This window comes from Magnolia sinica, unplaced genomic scaffold (genome assembly GCF_029962835.1).
Source record: "Magnolia sinica isolate HGM2019 unplaced genomic scaffold, MsV1 ctg268, whole genome shotgun sequence".
Classification (NCBI taxonomy): domain Eukaryota; kingdom Viridiplantae; phylum Streptophyta; class Magnoliopsida; order Magnoliales; family Magnoliaceae; genus Magnolia; species Magnolia sinica.
The window spans coordinates 78,214-86,935 of record NW_026682800.1 but is presented as its reverse complement, the minus strand read 5'-3'; the positions used below and the strand labels follow the sequence as shown (position 1 = coordinate 86,935).

Genomic DNA, 8,722 nt, shown 5'->3' with positions numbered 1-8,722 from the left:
GCATATTAGACCCATTTATTGCATGGATTTACAAGCATGATACTGTTTAATGGCCCGATTTAATCGTGTTTGTGATGCAGAGTGTATTTACGAGCATGGACCGAAAAAGGGTGCTTAAAGCATGAATTTAACGCTCTAATGACACCAAGCATGGGACGGACCCCATGAGACCAAGATCGACAGATTTGAACGCCAGGGATCTAAGAAAATTGAGAACTGATGCTCAAGTAGCCCGAAAGACGTTCAGAATACAAGATCGTAGGGTTCCCACCATCCGTTCAGTTCAAAACTCTATATGTAGGCTGAGGATAAAAAATTAACTGTACAAATCAAAAATCAGCCATTGGATCGCTATGGAAGTGGCCCAACGGATAGATCAGCCCCTTAAATCCTTAAGTGGGGCCCACTTGATATTCGGATATTTTCCATTTTGGTCTCAACTGTTTAAATGAGCTGACAAAATGGATAGACGGATCGGATTTCTCAAAAACATCATAATGGACCCCACTGCAGTATGAGTGTGCATAGTGCACAAGTGCACTGGCCGTGCACAGAAACGAAGAATCGGTCAATTCGACCCTTGACCGACTTCTTCCAAAAGCCAAAATGCAACAGCGTTTACGCCGTTCGACGCTGTTCTGCGTTGTGGGCCCCACTCATCAGCTAGTTTGAAGATCGGATCCATCCATTGCATCCAGAGGGTGGGTGTAACCCACGTCTTGGTGCCCTTCTTCCCCCATGCGAGCGTATGCGCATTTTCAGCCGTTAAACGCAGGACGGATGGCTGGCTTACAATTCAGTGGGCCACGCCAGAAGTTCTCCCAAAACTGACCATCATAAACGGTTTTTCGAGATGTAACGAGTAGACGGAGTGGATTTCTCCTTCAACGGAGTTTGTGGACCCCACTGCCCTCAGCCACGAAAACGGAAATTCCGTTTCTTGCGGCTTTGTTCATGGAAACTGGAGCTGTCCGCGTTTTGCGGGCGTCTGTGGGCCACCATCACAAGTTATCTCTCCAATCCAGATCGTCCATCAGAAGGCCACGCTTCCTATAATCCAAGCCTAGATGAATGAACTACAGGAAGTAATGAAGATCAGTTTTTAAACCGACTAAAAGAAGACAGACGGAAGAAAAACATCATTGGACTGTGCCAAAACCCAATAAAAACCACTCTTTTCCAACTGTTTTTTCGCCAGGAATCCAATGAACGTGATGGATCCTTCTGAAAACATCATTATCAGGCCCATCGAGCATCCCAGCGCCGGTTCGTGCGCATGGAAACGTCCTGATGCCATCCAATTTTTACGGCCCATTGTGCGATCTTGTATGTGATCAGATGCAAGATCTGAACTATTCAGAAGATCTAGAAGGGAGTGTTGACTCTATCCAAGAAGTTAGATCGGAAAAAAAAGAAAATCTTTTTTTCCATATTCTGATCAAACGCAAGCAGGCTTACGCAGAAACAGAGCATTACACAGCAACGTGCGTAAGGAGCTTCCGCTCTCTCCCAGCCGACGTCCTTTTCGCCTATAAAAGAAAGAAAAAGAGAAAAGAGAGGCATCCTCCTTTGGCTAGATCTGGGCTGGACGTGGGGTAGACAGAGACAGAGTAGTTAGAGTTTGGTTTCTTTTATTTTTATTTATTTTTCTTTTTTTAAGAATCAGCCTAATCATGTCTATCTTAGGCTGAACCTCTTAACTAGGGCTAAGAGGTGAAGTTTGTAGTCTGATGGGAGAGCCTTTTCTTGTGCCTCTTGTTTAGACTGATTGATATTGATTTTAGTTCAATTAAAAGGAATTTCAGTTTTTTTAATGGTTTGTTGTGACTGAAATTACAATAGATCTGCGATGGCTTTGAGTATTTCTTCCTCCTTTTGATGTTTATGACATCAGGAAGCCCTGTTGTTCACCATCGTCTCATGGGCAAAGACGGATGACGGTACCCTTCCTAACCTTCATGCATTGTTGATTGGTTGGTAATTAGTTTAATTCTGTTGTTTGCTTTGTCTCCTGGGCATGGTTTGATGATGGAATCCATTCTAATTCATCTACCTTTCATCTCGTGAAAACTAGATCAAGTATGTTCAGTTTAATTTCCATGATTCTTGATGCAGGCATAAAATCTCCCTGATCTCTACAAGTGGATCCTCTGAATCCCTAGTTTCCTTCTTCTGAATTCCTTAAGTTTTAGATTAATCTCTCACCATTATTCATCACTTTATATTGGATTTAGATTTCATCTTAGGCTAGTTCTATTTCTACCTAGTTTCAGGTAACGTACAAGTATCAGTCCCTTGGGATTCGACCTCGGTCTCACCGAGTTTATTACTACATCACAACCCTATACTTGGGGAGTGAACAAGTTTTTGGCGCCGTTGTCGGGGACTGACGGTTGCGATTCTCTGAAATTAATTAGGTTTAGAATTAGTTTAAGATTAGAATTTGACTAACTTTAGTATTAGATTTTTTTGAACTAACTTGTTTTCCTGTTTTATAGGATCCTGACATAAGTTTCTAAATTGGTAATTCCTTCCTAAATTCTCTACTTTTTCTACTTTTACAATTAGAGTTTAAATTTTAGAAATTTTCTAATTCTAGTATTTTCCTATTTTTAGGAAATAGTTTATTTTTAGAAACTTTCCTCTTTTTGTTTTTAGAGACTAGGTTAGTTTTTCCCTTTTTAGAAATTCTTTCTAATTTTCAGAAACTAACTCATCTTTCGTTTAATTCATTTTTAGAAACTTTCTAATTTTGGCTCTTTTAGAATCAAATTTTGTTTCCTAATTTATTTTTGGAATTTTTTTTTTTAGAAACTAACTTTCCTATTGTGTAGGCTTTTAAGGTAGAAATTTCTAATTCGGTAAGCTTTCTCTCTACTTTCTATTTTTCTATTCTCTTTTAGTAATTTACTTTCTAGATTAGAGCTTTCCTAATTTATTTTAGAAATTTTCACTCCCTTTTAGAAATCAGTTTACTGCTATCTTTGTTTTAAGGATTTTTCTTCTCTTTTTTTAAGAATTTAACTTATTTTATCTTATTTTGCAGGTTTTTAACTTACGAACTCCAAGTTGGTAACTTCTTTCCAAACCTCTCTTTCTTTTTAGATTTTCTTTTCCTTTCTTAGGATTAGGTTTTGAATTTGATTGAGGGCTGCGAGTATCTCATGCCCAAGTGGGCTCGTAACAACACTCGACGTCTCTTGACTGAAGGAGGATTGGTTGAGGGGTTGGCTATCCATCGCAGGACTAGACACCACTCGAAATTCCCTGAGTTAATTGAAGTGATGGCTGGAAACCAACCTCTTCTGCCTCAACCTAGGGTGGAGGACATTCAGGATGAAAATGAGGTGTATCAAGCACCCTTGCCACGTACCTTATGAGATTATTTACAACCAGAAGGGATGAGTATGCCCTCATGCATGATTTTTCCTGAAAATACACGACATATGGACATCAAGCCAAGGGTTATCCAACTTCTTCCTAAGTTCCATGGGCTTGAATCTAAAGAACCATATCTACATTTGAAAGAGTTTGATGAGATCAGAGCCACTTTATATTTTCAAAATGTGTCTGAGGACACAGTCAGGCTAAGACTCTTTCCTTTTTCCTTAAAAGAGAAGGCTAAGACGTGGTTACATTCACTGCGTCCTAGATCCATTGGCACATGGAATGATATGAAAAGGGAATTTATAAAGAAATTCTTTCCACATCATAAAACAATTACCCTTAGAAAAGTAATCACGAACTTCACCCAAAAGGAGGATAAAACATTTTACCAATATTGGGAAAGGTTCAAAGATTTGGTCAGTTCATGCCCACAACACGGCTTTGAAACGTGGCGCATTACAAATTTTTTCTATGATGGACTGACATCTTCCATGCGCCAAATGGTCAAGACAATGTGTAATGGAGAATTCATTAATAAAAATGTTGACGAGGTATGGGATTACCTCGATAGTCTTACTGAAAAAACACAATCATGGGACTATTACCCAAAGTCGAACACCACGTTTAAGCCGACTCAATTAAAGGAGAAAGGTGGATTATATCTCTTGAAAGAAGAGGATGATCTCAAGTGTAAAGTGATTACGCTCATAAGGAAAGTTGAGGCCATGGAAGGAAAGAAGGATAAGGTTAATGAAAGTGCTTGCGGCATCTGTGATTACAACATTCATACAACTGAAAATTGCCCTACAATACCCGCCTTTCGAGAAGTGTTGAATGAACAATCCAATGTCGTAAATAATTATCAAAGACCTTTCAATGGACCAACCTCTAATACGTACAATCCTGGTTGGAAAAATCATCCAAACTTTAGTTGGAGAAATAGACAAACTGCTATCCCTCAAAGTTTCTTCAATCAAAATCCAAATCAGGGGAAACCTCAAGAAGAACCGGTTCAAAATTCCATGTAAGAGCCGACCCATGCAATGCTAGACTTTATGCAAAAGATGGATTCACGTATGACGGTTATAGAAAAGGGGATGCTTCCTGCACAACTATTCCCAAATCCTAAACCGCAATACGAGATAAGTGATCCCAGCACTTCAAATCAAATGAGGCACACTAAATCCATCACCACTCTTAGGAGTGGGAAGATCATTGATAAAACCCTTCCGGTTAGGCCCAAAAAGCCTCAAGAACCAGAAGAGGACAACAATAATGGATCTAGTGAGGCCCCACAAAAATTAGAACCGGAACTTCTAGAAAAGCCAGTTGCTCCATTTTCCCAACGCTTGGTTACACCAAAACCTCTCTCTAACTCTCAGGATATCTTAGAGGTGTTGAAACAAGTGAAAGTCAACATTCCTTTACTTGATGTCGTAAAACAGATACCTTCATATGCCAAATTTCTAAAGACTTATGCATGACCAAACGACGGCAGAGTATTCAAAAGAAGATCTTCTTGACCGAGAAAGTGAGTGCCATCCTAAAGTAAGACGTGCCACAGAAATTCAAAGATCCTGGTAGCCCAACCATATCATGTGTAATCAGGGACCATCGAATTGATCATGCACTTCTTGACTTAGGAGCGAGCGTCAATCTGATTCCCTACTCGGTATACAAACCGTGAGGTTTGGGTGAATTAAAACCCACCCTAACCACACTACAACTTGCTGATCGCTCTGTTCGTGTACCAAGAGGGATAATCGAGGATGTGTTGGCCCAAGTTGATAGATTTTACTACCCTGTAGATTTTATCCTGGACACCGAACCCATCAATAACATGAGCACTCAAATTCCCATCATTCTTGGTCGCCCATTCCTTGCCACTTCAAATGTAATTATCAATTGCAGGAATGGTGTCATGACTATGTCCTTTGGGAATATGACATTGGAGTCAAACATCTTTTTCAATAACGGCAGAAACTTAGAGGATGATGACGATTTCCACAACATTAACATGATTGACTCTTTAGTGGAAGATACGACACCTTTAACCTTATCATCTGACCCTCTAGAGACGTGCCTGGCCCACTCCCATGATTTTGATAATGACATGATTAGAGAGATGTGTGCCTTACTTGATACTGTACCGGTACTTAAAGTTAATCGGTGGAGGCCACAATTGGAAGAGTTACCCCAAACTGATGTAGTGCCTTTACCGTCTAACCTCAAGCCACTAAAGCTTGACCTAAAACACTCTGATTTAAAATATGTCTATGTAGGTCAATATGAGACATACCCGGTGGTGATCTCTGCGCACCTGGAGAAAGAACAGGAGGGTATGCTCATATCTACTCTCATTGAGTATAAGGGAGCCCTTGGATGGATGATAGCGGACCTCAAGGGAATCAACCCCTCGATTTGTACTCACCGCATTTATCTTGAGGATAATGCTAAGACCACTCGGCAATCACAACGTAGACTAAATCCAAACATGAGGGAAGTGGTTAAGGCCGAGGTTCTTAAACTATTAGATGTGGGTATCATATACCCCATATTCAATAGTCAATGGGTGAGTCCAACTTAGGTGGTTTCTAAGAAGTCCGGGATCACCATCATAGCTAATGCTAATAATGAACTCGTGCCAACTAGAGTTACTACTGGTTGGAGGATGTGCATTGACTACAGGAAGCTGAATACCATCACAAGGAAGGACCACTTTCCTTTGCCCTTCATTGATCAAATCTTGGAAAGGCTAGCTGGTATTCTTATTACTATTTCCTTGATGGGTATTTGGGCTACAATCAGATTGAAATCACCCCCGAGGACCAGGAAAAGACTACATTTACATGTCCCTACGGCACCTTTACTTACAGAAGGATGCCATTCGGATTATGTAATGCTCCTGCTACTTTTCAGCGATGTATGATGAGTATCTTTTTTGACATGGTGGGAAAATTTCTAGAGGTCTTCATGGACGATTTCTCTGTTTTCAGTTCATCTTTTAGCAAGTGCTTAGAGAGTCTTAAATGTATGCTGAAAAGATGTGAAGAAAAGAACTTGGTACTTAATTGGGAGAAGTGTCATTTCATGGTTCATAAGGGAATTGTCCTTAGACATATTATCTCGTCTAAAGGAATCGAGGTGGATAAGGCAAAAATCGATCTTATCTCTAACCTACCTCCACCCAAGAACATCAGAGATGTGCGGTCCTTCTTAGAACACGCAGGTTTTATAGACGATTCATAAAGGACTTTAGTCTCCTCTCTCATCCCTTATATAATCTTCTGCAAAAGGATGCACCATACGAGTGGACTGAGCAATGCCAGGAAGCTTTCACCAAGCTTAAGGGCATGTTAACCACTGCACCCATCATGCAGCCACCCGATTGGATCCTTCCTTTTGAGCTTATGTGCGACGCTTCTGATTATGCTCTTGGGGTGGTTCTAGGCCAGAGAAAAGATAAGAGGCCCTACGTCATTCATTACGTAAGTAGAACTTTAAATTCTGCCCAAGTGAACTACTTGACAACGGAAAAGGAACTCCTAGCCGTAGTGTTCGCTTTGGATAAATTTAGGTCCTACTTCATCGGATCCAAGATCATTATCTACACAGATCATGCGGCACTTAAGTATCTTCTTCCTAAGAATGATTCTAAGCCCCGTTTGATACGATGGATCCTTCTACTCTAAGAATTTGATTTGGAAATTAAAGATAAAAAGGAAGTAGAGAACATAGTGGCCGATCACCTTTCTTGCCTTAATCCCTCTGATTCCCTTGAAACGACACATATCAATGACATGTTCCCTGATGAACAATTGTTTAGAGTCTCCCATTCACCTTGGTTTGCTAATATTGCTAATTATCTTGCCACAGGTTTCATACCGACACATTGGACTGCACAAGATAAGAAGAAATTTTTCACCAAGGTGCGCAACTTTTTCTGGGACGATCCATATTTGTTTAAATATTGCCCAGACCAGATCCTAAGGAGATGTGTGCCAAACGATGAGCATCAGAGTGTCATCTCCTTTTGTCACTCACAGGCCTGTGGTGGTCACTTTTCGGCTAAAAAGACCACGACCAAGATTTTACAGTGTGGTTTTTACTGGCCCACTATGTTCAGGGACACTCATGAGTTTTGCAAGGCTTATGAGCGTTGTCAAAAATTGGGAGCATTGTCTCGTCGAAATATGATGCCTTTGAATCCCATCCTTATCATAGAAGCATTTGACTGCTGGGGCATCGATTTCATGGGACCATTCCCCCAATGATTTGGAAATTTGTATATTTTGCTCACTGTAGATTATGTCACTAAATGGGTCGAAGCAATTCCGTGCCGAAATAATGACCATCGCACGGTCATTAAATTCTTAAAAGAGAACATCCTTTGGCGGTTTGGGACGCCTCGAGCCATCATTAGTGATGGGGGCTCACACTTTTGTAATAAACCATTCGAGAGCTTAATGAAGAAATACGGTATCTCTCATAAGGTGAGCACCCCATACCATTCATAGACAAGTGGACAAGCTGAGATTTTCAATAGGGAGATCAAACATATCCTAGAGAAAACGGTTAACCCTGATCGTAAGGATTGATCAATTCGATTGACCGATTCCTTATGGGCATACCGTATTGCTTTTAAAACCCCTATTGGAACATCTCCCTTTAGACTTGTCTATGAGAAAACTTGTCACTTGCCTGTGGAGTTGGAACATAAAGCGTACTGGGCGATCAAAAATCTGAATTTCAATCTGGACAACGCTGGCTCGCTACGTAAACTTCAATTAAATGAACTTGAAGAAATTCGGAATGATGCGTACGAGAACTCGAGAATTTACAAAACAGAATGAAGGCGTTTCATGACCAATGTATTCTACGGAAATCATTCACACCTGGTCAGAAAGTCCTTTTGTATAATCCTCGATTACATCTCTTCCCAGGTAAGCTTCGATCTCATTGGACTGGCCCTTACATTATGGTCACTGCGTATCCTCATGGGGCCGTTGAGATAAGAGATCCTGACAATGGCAAGGAGTTTAAAGTAAATGGACATCGCTTAAAACCATTTGTCGAGAAATTTGATTTAGAGGACATGTCCATACCTCTGACTGATCCTGTTTACCAGGATTGATCTCCTAGTCTGATGGAGGTATAGGTAGGTTTTTTAGGACTAGGATAGTTTCCTTTATGCTGTTTTAGGATAGACGGTAAACTTAGCGCTCTTGGGAAGCAACCCAGCCTTTTATTTTATTTTATTTTAGTTAGTTAGTTCAAATGTTTGTGGGTAACATTGCTGCAAACCCTCATGAGACTACAACTCGTCCACTAGGGG

General features: G+C 40.5%; 1 non-coding gene across 1 annotated transcript; it reads right to left on the bottom strand.

Annotated features, from left to right (window-relative positions):
• Positions 1 to 3,722: 3,722 nt before the first annotated feature.
• Positions 3,723 to 3,829, bottom strand: LOC131236190 (small nucleolar RNA R71). The gene has a single exon (XR_009166621.1). It is a non-coding gene; the product is annotated as a small nucleolar RNA R71 (small nucleolar RNA).
• Positions 3,830 to 8,722: the final 4,893 nt, after the last annotated feature.